An 18,998-nucleotide genomic window follows, 5' to 3' on the forward strand; every position below is an offset into this window, starting at 1 on the left:
TATTATACTTGTATGTAAAAATAGAGACATTACTAGATTTCTTACAGCCCATAGCCAAACAGCATAAAACCTATATTTTTTAACTGTTTAGCTTTGTCCCTGTTTTCACATATAGCTCCACTCACATGTCCCATATGTAAACATCTGTAAATAAACATAAATTAACCAATAATTAAATTAGCTATAACAGATACACACATATTGCCATAACCAAATTTAGCATTGGTGCTGTATAAATTCTGAACAGGGCTATAATAGCAGAATGATTATCTTGTTCCTAATTTCCAACAGGGCATCTTTAACATAATTACACATTCCTATTGAAGCTTCAGGGTAATTCTTGACTGAAGAAGGTTTCTATCAACAATGGCATTGTAATGCAAGTGGGAATTCTAAAGTGGATGTACACCTTTTGCAACAAGGACAGCAATACATCTGATAAAAAAACTGCATGAGTGGTAAACAGACCTTTCCATCAGATTCCCGGTGGGTACAAAAATGTCCACACCTTTCAGTTTGGCACTGCCTGTGCCACAAAATAATTCCAGAACTACAGAGTATGAAGCCAGAATATGTCTCTTAAACTTCCTGCACACACACACACACACACACACACACACACACACACACACACACACACACACACACACACGCACACACACACACACACTGTAGGTGACTGTGAACTCTAAGCTTGGAAACTTTCATGCACACATAAAAGTTTCACAGCAGACAGCATCTAAATTCTAGGAATTCAGAGAAATTCGGTAACGACAACTTTCCTCTAGTATCCATTGCTCTGTTGATGTTACTGGTGAGAGTTGCGCAAGATCTATGTAGGTCCTCTGCACATTATTCAAGCATGCTGTTCTGTCATTTGTTTCTCACAGCTGCACTTTAGGGATTACAAAAAACAAATAATGCAACAAAGATAATATATGATTTTTTAAAAATGTTTCCTATGTTCATCCTCTTATTCTGTCAGGTTTTACAAACAATAACAATATTTCTTTTGATGGACCTTTGACCTTTGCTATCTCTCTGCTGTCTCTCTGTGCTTTATCAATTTAAGTTGCAAGTTAAATTTGTGGGCAATTTCTGGACATTAGGACTGATTATAGTGATGACTATGAGTGCAACTTTTATCCCAGAGTAATTTAGAAATGGAAATGTCGATGTACCTCCTCCAAATACTTGTCAGTCATAGAATTACTGGCATAGCAATATCAAATTTGAATTAACAAACTGGGGACATGTTTTCTGAGAATGTTAACCAGCTGGCAGATTTTAAAAATCCCCTACTGTTTTAGAAATGCTGAGGGAGCAAGTGGCTGTATCAAAGGAAATGTAAGGACCTGAATTGCCTGGATACAGTAAGACCTTATTAAGTTTAATGCTATTGGCTGCCAAAAATGCAATTAATAGAAAATAGAAATCAAAATTAAAGCCAACTGTAAATAAAGTACTGAATATTGTAAAAGAGATAAAACAACTGATGCTGGGATCTTTAAAAAATGAAAGTAGCAAATTACATAGAAATAAATGGTGTTTGTCAGAACAATAAATACAGACTAATGTTCAGGAGAAGGAGTGAGGTTAAGGGGAGGTAGAAAATGAGCAAATAACATAATGCTGGACTGAATGACATTTTTTTTTTAAAGAAAGAAAACATACATAATGTATAATGCATGCACATGAAAATGTTAATATGTATGCACACACACACACACACGAAACTATTCACTGATCTGTGTGTGTGTGCATGTGCGTGCACATGCGCGCGCGTGTGTGTGTGTGTGTGTGTGTGTGTGTGTGTGTGTGTGTGTGTGTGTGTACATGTGTGTGTGTACATGTGTGTGTGTTGCACAAAATGATGAACACTCATAAGTTCGACTTGTTTGCACTGGTTATGGTGTAAAAGCCAAATTCAGAGTACTGTGAGTTCTCAACTGCTTTATAGGCATCCCTTTCTAATGTATGTGGATAGTTGGCAGGAGGAGAAGGGCTATATTAGGGTGATAATTTCAAGTTTAGTAGTGCCTTATTTCACAAAATCACTGCCATTATAGTTACTTAGTGAAAGCCAGCAGTCATCCTTTTCTGTAAGAAGATTTCTCCCTTGGTTGAGCTGCTGTGAACATAGAGCTGGCATATTATATTTTGGGTGTGCTTACCTAAAGTGAGACCACCAGCCTAGTGGGACAAATCCAGTCAACAAAGCATAAATAAAGAAATAAATAAAAAATACAAAAAAATATGGTCAAAGTTGCAGCCTAGAAGCATAAATAAATAAAGTGATACTTTACCTTGAGGTTTGATGATCTTAGAATTAGTTATTTGTAGTGGAGATGTAGGGAGCTTGCCCTTTACTAAAATAGTGTTGTCAGTTTCAGCCTGTTTGGTCTGTTCATTTCAAATGAAGATACTTGCATTAACAGAGAACTGACTCTAACTGCTTATTTAATGCACACACAAAAGTATACACATGCACACACACACACACACACACACACACACACACACACACACACACACACACACACACACACACACACACACATATATATATATTTATTTATTTGTCTATAAAGATATAGCTAATTGATGATGCCAGTAGAGTTGAAGGTGCAAATTAACAGACTGAAGGCATATTTTTTTAACCAGGGAATTCACCCTATGAAGAGGAACTGTCCATGCTGAGGTGATAAGATGGAAATAATGTTCTGATGTTTTTGTCACAAAACAAAACATATAAGAATAAAATCTAAATCCACAGTTATGAAGAGAAGTAATACTGAAATATTTGTATAGGGATAATAAAACAGTTGTTAATATTAAGTTACAACTGTGAGCACCATATGTTAGCCCTTTTACAGTTTATTTGGTTGAAAAGAGCAGCCATGTCACTAAGTAACCTAACTCATAGAATAGTCAGCAGAAATCTATAATTCATTTGGAAAGGAGTTATTTATTAGGCTGAAACTTAAACTCCTAGAATATTGCACAATAGATATGTAAAACATATGGAGACATACTTGCAACCCAGATATAACTGAAAAGATAGATACGCTGAAGGTCTTTGGTGAATCACCCCTGCCTCACATGCAATGTACTGTACTGTACTATATTGACAAATCCAGCACCAACCCTGCCACACCAGCTCCCAATACAGCTTGTCTGTAGCACTTTTACCTAGAAGAAGTATGCTGTATGTGCAGATGGTCTGCATTAACAAGAATATCTCCTGGGTGGTGAACTTTTTAAGCCATTGCCTCTCTCAGGGGTCCAAGATAAGACCTAAGCACCTGTGAGTTGCACATGACAATCAGATAGAGATATGCTTGTGTGTGTGTGTGTGTGTGTGTGTGTGTGTGTGTGTGTGTGTGTCTGTGTCAGGCATGTTGTGGAAGTCATCTACCTGTGGCCACTGTTTCCATCCCCCCATTCTCCAGCATTTGGCAGGAGTGTTTTATGCTCTGCAAATCTCTCCACATGCAGATTGCAGCAATGGACATGACTTCCCTACAACCCTTTTATGTAGCTACCTATTGGTCCTAATGTATTACAATGTACACCCTCTTAACCCCATATACTGTATTACAATGCCTCTTCCTATGTATGGAAGTCATCATGCTCCTTGTAGCTTGCTCTTCCTTGGATGGCAGATGGTTATGATGTGCTCCCACCACATCTGGACATGACAGTTGCATGCCATTGTGCTGTGTCACAGCTCATACATTCCCCATGATATCTTTCTCAGTGGTACTGTCATCTACTGCATGTGTTGATTGCAGTTCTATGACCACGTAGGTTTTTATCCAACACTATTTGTACCGCCAAGTCTAAATAGACACAGTGTAAAGTTCTGTATTCTTCAGCTTCTCGTCTACCTGTGTTCTTCTACAAAATGGCATTCACACTTTACACTATGCTTGGCATTACATTGTGGTAATTGGGTTAAAGAGGCTATTTAGTTCTACTGCCTCTGAATGGCAGCCAAAATGCATCGCATTGTCTGCACTGGCCAGTGCTAGCCATAATCAGTCCTTTGCTAAGGAAGCATATGACTATGATGCTTACAGGCATAGCTTATGTAAATATGTAGTACTGTTGCACCGTGAAGTGAGCATTTGTTAGTGTCCAGCTGCAGTACTGTATTACACTTCACTTGAAATTTCAAAGTATGTCCATGTGTTTGAGGCTACTATTTTTTCCTAAGTTGACCCCCAGTGGGATAATGTGGCTTTCTCAGGACTCCAGCATGGTGTGCAAAGAAGAATAAGATATTCTTGCTTTGTTAAGTGCCTGCTATAGCAGTGCAGTGAGTTCTTGTGCAAGGTTGGTGTCTGTCATAAGTTTGCCAGGATAGTGAGTGATGAACTGGCATCACCCATTCTGGCAAGAAATACCAGCATCCCTACAATGACCTGTGTTGGTGCCACCTGACTAGCTTTAGTAGTGGGAGGCAGAGGTGAGAGAGATGGAGAGGCATGCATGCACTGTGTCGCCGTTCCTCTTCTTATTCAATTACCTAGAATACCTGTGTGCTGAGGTATACTTACTTTGTTTTCAGTGGCAGAAGAGCAGGAACTCAACATGGTAGGATGTTGCAGGAGCTGGGAGGGCCTCTCTAGACAGTGGGATGCCATGCAATGTGCACCATTCCACTATGACACTACACTTGTGTGTGTATGTACCAAATGAGTACAATGTGCTCTCATTTTCTCATCTTTCTAAAGGGGCAGTTTTAGTAGAGGTGGTGGAACAGTAGAGATCACCTTGGTCTATGCCAGGCAATGCCTCTAGTACTGGTTGTTTGTAGCCACCAGATTTGCTGCTTAGCAGACGACTAAAGCCACACTGCTGAAGATGACTTGAAGGAATTACTGGTGGCCTCTGTGGCCAGTTGGCAGAAGAGTGACATAGCTTTCCTCATGTTACTGGTTTGGAGGGGTATCCCACCATTTTCTAGCATCAGTTATGGAATTTGGTATCAATCAAGGTGTGGTCACAAGTGAATACCAACCTCAACATTGTGGAGCATCTTCTAGCTTGGCTTGTGAAGTCACATGACCGGCAGACTTTCGCCATAAGGGGTGCAATATGTTGACAGCATTAGTTACAGAAATGACCGATGGCTGGGAGGGTTGCAATGTAGACCAAACTGACATCCATTCATGGATTCCACTTATCCTGCTCCAGATATTCCCCAGCCTTATGTGTCTTTCTTAATACCTTGTTCATTGTCTAACCTTAATCATCACCAGCTGTCTACCCTCACTCTCTCTGTCTTTCTGTCTATATCCCTCAACTGCCACCCCTACTACTTGTATGTTTACTGCCTCTGTCTGTCTGTCTCTGTCTGCATTTCATGTTTATTTATCTGCCTTTGCTATCTTCCTTTCTCCATGTATCTCTTTCATAACTATTCCTTGCTTCCTTCCCCATCTGCCATTCTTTATATGTCAAATATGGGACACTTTTCCACAAAAATCCTTTCCTACCTCCACCTTGTGGTTACATTTGTGTGTTTTTTTCTCTGCTTATTATTCTCTTCTTTCCTACATCCCAATCTCTCACTTTCTTCCACATTTATATGGTAAACCAAGTTGGCACTTTGTTGTGCTGACCCTCTCTGGGCTATCTGGATGACCACAAGAGGCATCTATGCATGACCTCATTGCACATGTGAGCTCACTGAACATGGCAGTGACCCCAGGCATGTCAGTCACATACCCTTCTGGAGAGCTAATTATCCAATGGACCTGCCTGCTGCTGCTTGTCTCCATAAGGTGGTGACGCTTTTGCTCTGCAGACGTCTCTTGAATATGTTGATGCTATGCCATGTTTACTCCTTATCTGATTGGACAATGTCACCCTACTGGCTACATGCTGTTTAGTGCTGCAGAGCTGGCAAAGGCTTAGCTGTGAATCTGAGCCAAAATCTCTACCTCCCCATGCCATCCTGTTGTCTTTTGTAAAATGTGTCCTGTGTGTTATACTCATATGTAGTTGGTTGTTAAGCTCATGATCTAATCATTTGTTAGCATCTCACAAACACTTTTTTTCAGAATAATTTTTCCTCTCTGTCTTCTGTTTATTGGTTTATATTGTTTCTTTGTGATCTCAGATAACAGCTTAAGCTACTCAGATGAATAACATGGATATGTTGCTACTGATTGCATAAAATGTATTAGACAACAAGCCTTTCAAGAAATCTGAAGACATTCCCTTGAAGATAATGTTATCACAAACAGATCTATGAATACTGTTTGCAGAACAGTGCCATATGAGGAAAAGAGGAATGGCGTTTGGCAAGGGGAAAAGCCAGTCTTTCATGCAATCCTTTTCCTTTCATCTCATGGTTTAAAGTTATGTTCAACACGTTTCCTTTTTTTCTGCAGTACCATATGTTAATCATATCATGGACAGAAGTCAGAAAAATCAATTTTCAGATACTTTTTCCTGTTATTTACTCACAGTTGAGTGCAGTACTTCTCTCAACTGGTAAGTGCAAGAAATCTGGACTAGAGACAGTTTTTAAATATTTCTCTCATACATTTAGAAAGTTAAGATGATAAAAGGTTTTGCATCATTAGCACACATTTCTGATGGATATGAAGAGTGAAAATCAAATATTTGTCATTAATTATTGACATCACTCTCCCATGATTTGCCAGAAAACCAAAAATTGTATGAGGGACAGCCCAAATATAAGAGGCAAAAATTGGGAAATTCTGCAAAAATGTGGACAGCTGGGTAGAATGGTGTAGTAGGTGTAATAATTTCTCATTTCTAGATCAAACAAATAAAACTCACAGGAGAGCTGTCTTATATATATATGAATACACAGAAATAAACAAGTGAAGCAAAATATGCCACTATATCTAAGAAAGGTATCTATATAATGAAATTATGATTCACAGTATAAGGGTTTGGAAAATTCATTTTCTAAAATGCTGCAAATTATACTTCATGCTTAAATGATTGCTTTTCAGGTTGCAAACTCTCTGATTAAATCTTCTGTTAAAAGATTAAACAAAAAGACTTCAGATGAATGAGTTGTACTGAAACCATCCATTTGCCGTAGTGCCGTTGAAACATGTACTCTGTTTTTGCTCCATTTACTGATGAACTAATGAATGGTATGTTTCCTGGCAGTAAAGTAATACAGTTTTGTTTGCTTAGAGCTGTCACTGAGTCCTTAGAGAATAATATCCTCTATGTCTATCACACACAATCTATTAGTGTATATGTAAGTAATGCCATGTCAGAAGTAATGCATAAAGGCTAATTCATTTTTATGAAAAAAACATGATATGGCTGCTCTTTAAATAAATTAAAAAAACCTGGGAAAGCCTAGACAATTACAGGATGGCTTGAAACCGAGCATAAATGATAGCATATGAGGAAGAACTGGGTTTTATTTTTTTATTTCTTTATTTTACATTTGTTAACCGAACAGTCTAGCTTGAGAGTTGGCATTTTCAGTGGTGTCCTGGGGAAAGAAATATCAAAACAATAAGCAAGTAAAACAAGTGTAGTCAGTAAAGATAATGATCACTTTGATTAGGGGTATATAACTTAAATGACTTTAATAAGCAAGAAAAACACGTTAGGTCAACAAAATGTCATGAGCATGGCTTCACTTCACAGCATGAGTACATCTGAATAACAGCAGGCCTTGAAATAAATAGATAAATGCATACTGTTAGGTGCAACATCAGTTGAATTTCTGCAGTGTGTTATACATGATAGCAAGATTGTCTCCAGCACTAATAGAATTGTATAAAACTTTATACATTGATATATATAAACTAGCAGCATAATTGACTGGAATGCTACTTGCACTGATATTGTAGGATTAGTTAATGCCACACCTGCAAGTCCAATTTTCTAAGAGATCTTATTTAACTAAAGAATTGAAAGGCTTCTTGTCTTAGAGGGAGTATATATTAAATGGCCATTTATTCCATACTTTTTCAGCTGTAAGAAGAAAGGATAAACACAATAAATAGGAACAACTGAATAAGAAACAAGCAAATTACATAAGGTGAAAGAATATTTTTCATGTTTATCTAGTAAGGTAGCATATAGCATTAAGTGTTCTTGTTCTCCAGCAAAATGGTATATTGTACAGACTAAGAGTGAAGTCAAGGTGTGGGTTTGCAAGAACATTTTTTCAGATACCGGTTCATAGGTAATTACAAGGTTAATGATTTAAGTCTAGCCGTGTTTCCCTAGTTTATTTGACAGGTTATGATACCGCCCATTTTATAGGGGTATAGCTTGAGTATTTGTGGTCTGGCATTTATAAGCTTCTTCTTTCTAATAGGGCCATAGGTGGCAGACTAGGGGTAAATGTACCATTACCCAACCACTGAACCACTCATGTTCAACTTGAATAGGTACAGGGAAGAACTCTACTTCACATGGATCAGTAGCATGTTCCAGAGAAGGAGTAGACTCCGAGGTGCATACCTGTCCTTCTGATATGTCTTATTTATACTGTAGATGAGGTTCAGATTCTTAAATCTGATGTTTCTGATGCTATTTATTTTACAGTTGTGGAACAGGTTCATAAGGAATGGATCAGAGGCTGCTTTGCAGGACAGGCATAAATCACCCATCAGCAGTCTGTAGGAGACAAGAGTACAAAGATAAGGCTATGAGGTGGTCCATGTAGGACATGTTTTCTATACCATGTATTCTCTTTGTGAGAAACTCTTTGGATGCTCCACTTGTTGCATATGCTTGGTCAGGTGCATACTGAAGGGGGCATTGTACTCCATGATTGGTCTAATGATGACTGAGTACAATAGAACAATGACATCTTTGGACCCAGATCACATACTCTTGCTTATAAGTTGCACAACATAGAATGATGCTCAAAGGCCAAGTCACTGTCTACGCGCATTCCCAAATCCCTGATCACAGGGTAATTCTTATGGGTGCATTATCAATGCAACACTTTACAGAATAGGTCATCTTTCCAAAGGATACTATTATGCATTTTTCACACTGAGTTTTAGGCCATGACTTTGGCACTAGATATTAATCTGTGTCAAGCATTCTTGGTGGAAGTTGGTGTCTTTGAGGGATTCTATGACTGCACTTAGTTTGCAATTATTTGCAGACTTGGACTGCCAAAAGCCTTTGATGTTGTCCTTGACTTAAGAGAAATAGATGCTAGAAAGGAGCAGTCCCTGCACTATGCCCTAGGGAATTCCTGTAGTGACTGGCCTTTTTATGGAGGAAGACTTACCTATCCTTTCTTTTTGTGTCTTATCTGTGAGCCAGCTGGCTCTCCATTAGGTGACATAGGGGTATATACCAAGTTCCATGAGTTTATCTACATTACCTTAGTGGGGTATTGTGCTAAATGCTTTGTCCGGGTTGAGGTAGACCGTGCACACCATTTTGCCCTCCTCATTTCTAATCCTGTTGCTTGTCATGCAGTATAATGTCATAATGATAACTTATGTGACTTTTCTTTCATTGTCTTGGCTCATGTACATTTGTTAAGAGAGGAGATATTTTAATTTTACAGCAAGAGTCTATTGGATATGAACAGTGCCATTTCTTGGCAATATTTAATTTAATTGCTTCACTTTAAGCTGTTTAATCTTTTCATTTAATTATTGTATGCATTGTAGCTCATCTATTTGTGTGCACCTTTAATTGATGTTGATTTTCAAACAATTTTTGATTGGTTAGGTAATTAAATATGTGAATTGACATGATGTATTTAAAAGATGGAAGTGTACTGTTGTTGTTTGGCTCCCCTAGAAGGCTTTCAGCTTAGGCACCGAGGAGAATAACATTTTATTGTATGCTGTGCTTCCTGCTCTTTGTTATTTTATTCAGCTGTAATAAGAAACTTGGAGCCTGCATACATATTGCAGGATTTAATTATACATACGATGTGACAGACCTCTCAGATCTCAGGAGGATTATTTCCAAACGCTAGTTTGAGCAAGTGAAGTAAGTAAACTTGTCGGAATATAATAGTTATTGAGCAAAACACAGCTAATGACAAGAAGGCAATGAGTATGACCCACTGAAGACAGTGTAGAGATAAGCAGTGGTGCATTCTTTTGTGGTGTCCTGAAACAAAACACGAAGCTCCATTATAAGCTTCTTCAAGGTTATGAAGTAGTGAAAATGAAATAAAAGAGAGGTGAGAAGAGTGTATAAATAAGGGAAGTAGGTAAGATGCTGCACTAGCTAGCCTGGCACTATCTTTTAAGAAAGTTTTGATCTCCTAAAGTTTGTCTAGCTCTATAGTAATCTTAGTGACTGCATCCTTTAGCTGGCGATCAAGTACTAATAAAGCACACAAGTATTTTAGCTGAAGCAATTTCTTCTATAATGATCGAATTAAGAACTTCAATGGTTAATTTAGCTCCATTAGCAAATAAAATAGATGTGGGAGGTGGAGGATCAGAACAGTTAGAAGTGTGATTTAAAATGATCCTGAGAAAGAAGAGCACCAGCTGTGTTTGTGCTGCGCTGAGGAGTAGAGCCCTGGAGATTAGTCAGGATAGTAAGTAATATAATAACGGTTCAAGTACGATACTGATAGCCTGGTAACGTCACGTATGGTAACAGTGGCATCATCAACATACTCAATTACCTTAGAACCGTCCGAGTGACTGCTTGTATCATTCATATAAATGCTGAACATCACTGAGTTACAAAACTGGTACAAGAACCTTTTCAGTCTATACCTGGGCCACAAGGCAACACAACATACAAAAAAAGCAAAAATGAAACATAAACAGCATAATATCTCAAAACTATGAGAATGACAGTTACACTAGTGACTTTTATGTCAAAGTAAACAAACACATGGATTAAAGAAAACATTACTAGAGCCAAGAAATATCAGCCAATATGACCCCAATATCATTCCATTTTTCAGTACAGGTTTTGTTATTCATATAGCCTGGAAACATATCAATGTATTGAAACCAAACCCGCAAATTTCTAAGCTGTCCATTAGCCTAGTATGGGAAGCTGTATCAAACACCATGGTCAAGTTGCTCTTTACCAAGAAAAGAAATGGAGTTTCTCTGCCATGGCTGGACTGAAAACTACATTTTATACTACAAATAACATATGACTTTATGAGATGATTAAGATGGTCACAGTGGGTACATTTTTTCAATATTATTTATGATGTTTGCAGATGACATTGTGATCTGTAGTGAGAGTAGGGAACAGATGGAGGAGACCCTGGAGAGATGGAGATATGCTCTAGAGAGAAGAGGAATGAAGGTCAGGAGGACTAAGACAGAATATATGTGTTTGTGAATGAGAGGGAGGATAGAGGAATGGTGAGGATGCCAGGAGTAGAGGTGGCGAAGGTGGATGAGTTTAAATACTTGGGGTCAATAGTTCAGAGTAACGATGAGTGTGGAAGAGAGGTGAAGACGAGAGTACAGGCAGGATGGAGTGGGTGGAGAAGAGTGTCAGGAGTGATTTGTGACAGACGAGTACATGTAGGAGTGAAAGGGAAGATCTACAAGAGGGTATTGAGACCAGCTATGTTATATGGGTTGGAGGCAGTGGCATTGACAAAAAGGCAGGAGTTTGAGCTGGATGTGGCAGAGTTAAAGATGTTAACATTTGCACTGGGTGTGACGAGAGTGGACAGGATTAGGAATAAGTATATTAGAGGGTCAGCCCAGATTGGAAGGTTTGGAGACAAAGCCAGAGAGGCAAGATTACGTTGGTTTGGACATGTTCTGAGGAGAGATGCTGAGTATATTGGGAAAAAGATGCTAAGGATGAAGCTACCAGGTAACAGGAAAAGAGGAGGGCCTAAGATAAGGTTTATGGATATGGTGAAGAGGACGTGCACGTGGTTGGTGTGACAGAGCAAGATGCAGAGGACAAGAAGAAATGGAAACAGGTGATCTGCTGTGGCGACCCCTAACGGGAACAGCCGAAAGAAGATGATGATGATTTAAAAGGGGTGGAGAGACTACAACTGCATGATAGTTATTTAAGACAAATAAGGAACCACCCTTATAAAAAGGGACAATGCTTGCGTTTTTCAAGCATGATAGGATATGGCCTTCTTTGATAGCTATATTGATGAGAATGGTTACAAGACTAATAGTGGCTTCATAATCTTATGACATCTAGGCTGTCAAAGTGTCAGATGCTGCTGAGCGGGATTTAAGTCAAGTAATTTGCTTATGTAGACACTATGTATATTTAAGGGAGAGGACTTTAAATAGTGAGGTTAGGTGAAGAAATCAGCTAGAATGTCCAATATCAATATTTGTTGAATGCTGTCATGAAAGTGAATATTTTCTATAGTGGTGGGACTGTTACCATGTTTTCAAATGTCTCTCCAACAAAACCAGCATTAAGTAATTCCTCTTGTACCCTCTCCCCAACCTCTATATGATGCCCTCCATCTACAAATTGCTCATTGGATAACAGAGAAGAAGGTATATAGTACTCTCACACAGATGAAAAAGATAACAAAGATTAGTGACCCAGATGGACTAACAACAAACTGAAAGAGTGCTGAAAAAGGTAGTACATGACAGAATAGTCACAAAGCTTCTGAGAGCTAGAAAATTAGATATTTCACAACATACTTTTAGAACAGAACAATGTAGCACAAGAAATGTCCTACACCTGTGGTATTAAGTACACAAGCCCACTGCAGGTCTGTATTAGTTTATCAATCTTAGCAAAGCTTTTAATCAGGTATAGGATGGAGTGTTTATTAAAAAGCGAATGACCATGAGGGCAAGACTTAGAGATGGGAGACTTGAAGAATGATTGAGCAACAAACATTACACAGGAAAATGGGAGCAAACTTTGCCCCTTTGCAAGAATTCTACCACAGGTTTCTTGCCTTGTACACCTTTTATTTTCTTTATAAAAGAGTGATATAACTATCACAGAAACAGTGATGATCTGGAAATATGCCATTGACTTTGAAATGGCTGAAATTACTACACAGTATTCAGGCCTGGAAGTTTTGTCAAAAAATGAAACGTGGTAGACTGCTAGTTTTTTGAAAGCCATGAGTATACCTAAATGGCACTGCAGTATATTCTTCCAAGAGGCTTTTCACTGCAATTTGCTTTACTGCAGTTAACTGGAATGTGTGAGCAGCAGCACTTTTAAGTATTATTTTTTTCTTTCACCATTGCAGTGCATATGTGGTATTGGCATATAAAAGTTAGGGTGTGTGGAGGGTTAAATCCTACCATGTGTGGTTACAGGTGGTTGACCATGTGGGGAAAAGATTGTTTTTGTGAGGTTTTTTTTAATTTTTTTTTCAGTTAGGAAAAAATCATCTCACATGACTGTGGGGCAATAGGAAAATAAAAACATTGCATCCTTTATGAAACGCTAGATTAAATACTGCTGATTAGATGAAATATAAGCTTTGGTAAGCCAACTTCTTCATTGATCAGCCATGTGAAGTTGTCTAATGGAGATTTATTGTCTGGAAATTGCAATGTTTATATGAAATATGAAGATTTGTTGTTGCTAATAAACATATTTTCATCATTTTGGGCTCCTGTGGTTTGCTGCATTTATTCCTTTGCATTGGTGCACCTTTGGAGTTTCTTGACTTTAATGTTTATATGCACCTTGTAGATGAAAGGTAGGAGATATTGCCACTTTTCCCTCAGGGAAAATTGATCAAGTCCTTGCCAAAATTTATAAAATGTTTACTGTACTTCTTATGTTGAGAGAGATAATAGAGCTTTTGCATTTAAAGTCTATAATTAAGCTGACAAAGAAATTGACTGATTCTTTAATTGGAATGGTATAGAAAGCCAGGCAATCATATTTTATGATAAGTTTTTATGTATATATCTATATATGTATGTATTTTTATTTATTTGTTTTTCAGTTGGTTAACCAGGGAAGTGAACTGGTTGACTGATCCTTTTCAGCCATGATCTCTGTGGTAGAGTTTCTGTGAAGCACAGAATTGTAGAGATAGTTAACATTCATGCATTACTAACAATAGATATTACTGATAATGTATTGATCTACACTTATGATATTACCATTCACTTAGAGATTTTCAGTGGCTCAGATTAATCAATAGCTAAATAAATAACTGGAGAAGAAAACATACACAATATTTAAAGCAGTGAAAATGTTGTGATTGAAGCAGTTTACCACACTTCTTTATTGACTTTACCTTCTTATTTGATAAGCTAATAGGGGGCTGGGTTATAGTCTTCCACCTCCAGCAGACGGCAATGGTTGCATCAAAAAATTGTGTATATCTTGAAATTTAGTATCTAAAAACTCTTGGAAATGTTGCTAGTTTACAAATGAGAAAGATGGAGACCGTTACATATTATATCAGCCATGATACAAGCAAGCATATTTTTTATGGCAGATGACCTTGGTTCAGTGAAAAATACTTGACATCTAGGACTTTGTCAGTATGAGAAGGTAGAGTGATAACATGACTGAAACAATATGACTGGATAGCAGGATGGCGGGATTCATTTGTTAGGGTCCTATTAATGCCAAAAGTTTACTACAGTTATTACATTTGAGCTAACATGGACATAAAGCCAGTGTAGCACATTGACAGTAATAATTTCAGCTTAACTTGGAAAACCATAAATGGAGTCTGTAGAGAGAAATGAGTATTACTGACTTTGATGTTATTGAGCAGGGAGGATGGAGCAAGGGCTCTGTGGATCAGCGTGAGATCAGGTGTGGGCATTGCCATATAAAATAATAACCTCACTAGAACCCTTACGAGTCATCTCTGACCAAAGAGTATTATATGCTGATGGCATGAATTAAATATTGAGATCACTCAGCTTGCACTCCTGTATGATGCAAAAGAAATGAAATCTTCAACAAAAATAAAAAGTCATTATACATTTGATGATACGTCTGCTGGGACATCATCTGGCATGCTGAATATAGTCTAATAGGCCTTATACGATCAAGACAAATTATATGGATGCATTTCTGAGAACTGTAGCTAAAAAGACAGAGGGTCTGCGGCAGAAATCTTATGATGGAAGAATAAAGGAGCTCAAAATGGATATCTCTCAGGAAGCAACAGGGTGTAAAGTAGGGACATGACAGAAATTTCTAAATATATATGAGTAATCGGCTAAAGCCAAAATGATAGTATATTCTTAATAAGTGATTGAGGGAACACTGTAAAAGTATGTCTGCTTTTGTGGGAGTCATTGTGCATGTGTGTGTGTGTGTGTGTGTGTGTGTGTGTGTGTGTGTGTGTGTGTGTGTGTGTTTATGTGTGTGTGTGTTTTGGAAGGTAATTCATGAGCCATGCCTTAAAAATAGTTTTTTTTATACAGAATGTGCACCCATGTAGAATAGAGTGGAAACTGTTGCTCATGCAGACAGTCATAGCATTGTCAGTAACTGTGAAGAAACAGACTGAAGCTAGTGAACTCCAGATTGACAGCTTGATATGAATACCTAAGAAACATTTCTCACCCAAGAAATAACAAGGCCAGTAGTATTGCATAGCATGAAAGTCCCTTGTGGTAAACACAGGGAGGAAGAGCGGTGATATTTGACAAAAATAAAACCAAATAATGAAAAGGAAAATAAAATGATTCAAATGTTGGTTATGGAATATTATTTGAAGAAGTTCAAAGCTTTCACAGTTATGAACAAAGTTTTAAACAAAGGTAAGCCAGTCATTTCTCTTTTCTGTAAACCTTTACATTTAACGCAAATAGTAATTTAGTTTATCTTACTTTTGTGGAATTTTGTGGTTCAGCATTCTGTATGGTTGTAATTTTTAATATTGCATTTTCTGCTTTGGTAACATTAATGTAAAGAGAAAAAAAAAAAAACAAATGTGATGACTTTAAGACTCATTTGCATGCTTTTAGTTTCACTTTATTTAAATTTGTGTAAATAACATCTTATTTTATGCTAGTCTTCATGCTATTAAGCTTGCACCAGCCACAGGAACACTTTTATTTAAGCTATTTTATGTTTCAGTGTAGAATTTTACATGTCTAGGCTCTTTCTAAAGCTCATGAGACATCATGGCTTTATGGGGAGTCACCTTGCAGCTACGGCCTGCATATTTCTTCTGGTTTTGGAATGGCTGTGACATAAGTCATTGGAATTTCAATCTGTTGAATGATTAAATTTGAAGGCAATGAATCTTTAGTCAGTTTTAGACTAACTGCAAAAATATGCAATTAATAGACACCCTATGTAAATAGTTGTTTATTAGATGTTTATATCTGTTTTCACCTCATTTATTGTCAGGAAAAATGTTATGCTCTGCTATATCTGGTTTTGACATAGTTAATTTTATTGTTATTGAATCTTTTATGGTTGTTGATTTGAAAACCCAATAAAAATGATCAAAAATATGCAGTAAATTAGACTTCTGCAGTCATATTTAGTAAGCAAAAAGAATCAAAGCAATGTGTATTAAAATTATTAACGTATACATTTTATTACTGCATTGCTAAATCTCCCCAGATTTCACTGAGTTTACTATCAAACTCACACAAGGGACTGTATAATTTATGCAGTACTTGCAAATGACTGCTTTGCTTTTTAATGTATTCTGAAGGGCTCACAATGGAAATGAGGTTACTAGTTTACCAGTGGCAGGAAAGGCCTTCTGCTGTCCTCAGTTGTTTTAACTGTTTACTGGATATTAATTATTCATAATAAGAATTTGTAGTGATTTCTTCATATTGAATACGTTTCACACATGGCTGTTTGAACATATACAGCCTCAACATTTAATTTCATTGTAATGTATTCCTTTATCTGCTGCTAGGCAAAGCAGAGCTTCTTGATTATGAAACCCAAATTAATAACGGAACAATGCTTAAAGAAACATACTTAGTTGTTAGCTTAATTGCTACTTTTATGCAAAATGATCCTCAGGTGTTTAACACTACTTAGATAATAGGTAGAGAAATAGATGATCACATTATCTGCAATTTGGATGTATAAAAGGGAATAAATGAATGCTTATGCTATTGATGCTATAGCAGTTATGCACAGAAATAAGTTGTCTTAAGAGGCCAACAGTAAATTGCTTTAAGTTGTGAATAGATATGTCCATGATGGTGAGAGTGTATTTTATAAATGATGGGTAATATGAAGTATACTTTTCAGCAGAATATAATAAAAACAGGAAGTTTAATGATGTAATTCATCTTTCAAGATGCAACTTTGTCTAACATTGTCAATATATATATATATATATATATATATATATATATATATATATGCAACAACAAGCAGCACTGAGACCACGGCCAGGGCAGATTTGGTCCACTACCACTTCTCAACACAAAAGTTTGTTTGTTTGTTGCAACACCTACAGGTGCTTGCTTTCGATTGTACTCCACATGCAAAAAAGCTCAGCAAGACACTTGGTTGAGCAGCCAAAATATTTCGAATGTATTGTCTTCCCAAGCACAACGTATATAATCAGCTCTACTTGAATATCAGCAAGTGTAGTTTACCTTCGTTACCATAGACGACAACTGAATTCGTTAAAACCATCAAGTATTTATTCACATCGAACAATAACTTAAAAATAAAACAAAAATAAAAAACAGGACAAAGGATAAGCGCTTTCGGGTCTCCTCAATAACCCTTCATCAGATCCATGTGTACTGTGCAGTTAGTGCCTGTTTAAAAATTGCTCTCTACCAATAGAGTGCTAGATAACGGGTGATGTCACATCACACACATCTTCTCAAACCACGCCTCTTGAGCGCTGGTTTCATGGGAAATGTAGTGTTCAGTCCCGGTCTTCTATGAGCTTGTAGTTTTCCAAGCCAATACATTTCTTCCTGCTCCAGTCTGTTGTTGTTATCACTTCCCATTTCCGAGGTTAGAACAATTCTAAGCACTCTGAACTTGAAATTATGTCCTTCATTGTCCCTGACATGTTTGGCCAGAGGATTCTTATAATCTTTGAGTTTGATGTTACTTATATGTTTGGATAGTCTCTCCTTAAATTGTCTTACTGTCTTTCCAACATAGAAATGGTCACATAATGAACATGTGGCCAAATATACCATGTTTTTTGTGTTACAATCAGCATAGAAACTGCAGGTGTATTTCTTTTTGGTAATGGGATGTTCAAAACTGTTCTCTGTACATATATACCTGCACATAGTACACTTTCTACATGGAAATGTCCCTCTTCTATCAGAGTTGACACGTGGTACTAAGTAGTCTTCTTTGCATAACCTATTTTTCAGATTACTTGCATTCCTGTAACCAAACTTAGGTATCTCTCCAACCACTTCTTTGCATTCTTCACTTGACAATAGTATCTTCCAGTTCCTTCTAATAATATTACATATCCCCTCAGTATCTGTTGTATGTGTGAGAATCATTTTAACTTCTCTTTGCTCATTCCTATTGTTTCTTGAAGGTGCACTATCTTGTTTACCTTTCAGGTATGGCTTACCTCTCGTTTCTCTTTCCAACAGCACATTGTGTCTCATTCTCACTATCTCTTCATCTCTGTATCCTCTCACCTCCAAGTGTCCAGACATATCATTCATAGCTCTGTCAAGGGTTACATCATTCAAATGTATCCTAGATGTTCTAAGGAATTGACCTCTCATAACATTTCTGTATGTATATTTTGGATGCATGCTGTTCCTTGGTAGTATATTGTTCTTCCAACATTCTTTTTTAAATAGGCTGGCCATGATATTAAAGAGAATGAAGTACCAGACTCAATAGAGAGTTGGGAGGAACCTGATGCAGGGGATGACTATGCATCTTCCATTGCATGTCCAGGTCCATAGCATGCCTAGCTGCTTTTATCATGCAGTCTCAAACCTTCTAGCATGGTCCTTTTGCTATTGATCCTCATTCAAATAAATGTTTCTGAATCACGTGTTTAATTTATCCCATAATTAACTAGTGCTATGCTAAGAGACTGGGTCAGCTTCATGAACTTGCACTAGAACCTACAAAGTGCAGCAAACATTCGTGGACAG

Source organism: Protopterus annectens, chromosome 1.part0 (assembly GCF_019279795.1).
Source record: "Protopterus annectens isolate FY-2018-M chromosome 1.part0, PAN1.0, whole genome shotgun sequence".
NCBI classification, from domain to species: domain Eukaryota; kingdom Metazoa; phylum Chordata; order Ceratodontiformes; family Protopteridae; genus Protopterus; species Protopterus annectens.